The following is a 363-nucleotide window of genomic DNA, read 5'->3' as shown; positions in this document are numbered from 1 at the left end:
GGGGGGGTGGGGGGGGGGAATCGTCAATGCTGGAGGAGAGGGGTTGTTTGGAGGGATGGCCAGGACGATGACCGGCGGAAGAGAACGCGAGGATAGGGCAGGGGCAGCGAGCGAACGTGATGACTATGTTGGATGCAGGTGGTGGGCGATATCGCTTCGGCCGGTGATGGCGTGTTGGTCACGGTCGGTGGCGCGTGCTGACAATAGAGGTGGAGAGGGAAAAAGTGATTGCCCTAAAAAAACCTAAATGAGGAAATGGTTGCCTGTTTTTTTGATGCAACTACTTTTTTTCTATCTTCGGGAGTTTTTTTTACAGTACAGACGCGGACACATATACTCACTCATATGAACACACAACCCTAT

This window comes from Triticum dicoccoides, chromosome 6B (assembly GCF_002162155.2).
Source record: "Triticum dicoccoides isolate Atlit2015 ecotype Zavitan chromosome 6B, WEW_v2.0, whole genome shotgun sequence".
NCBI lineage: Eukaryota > Viridiplantae > Streptophyta > Magnoliopsida > Poales > Poaceae > Triticum > Triticum dicoccoides.
Note: the sequence above shows the minus strand (reverse complement) of the source record.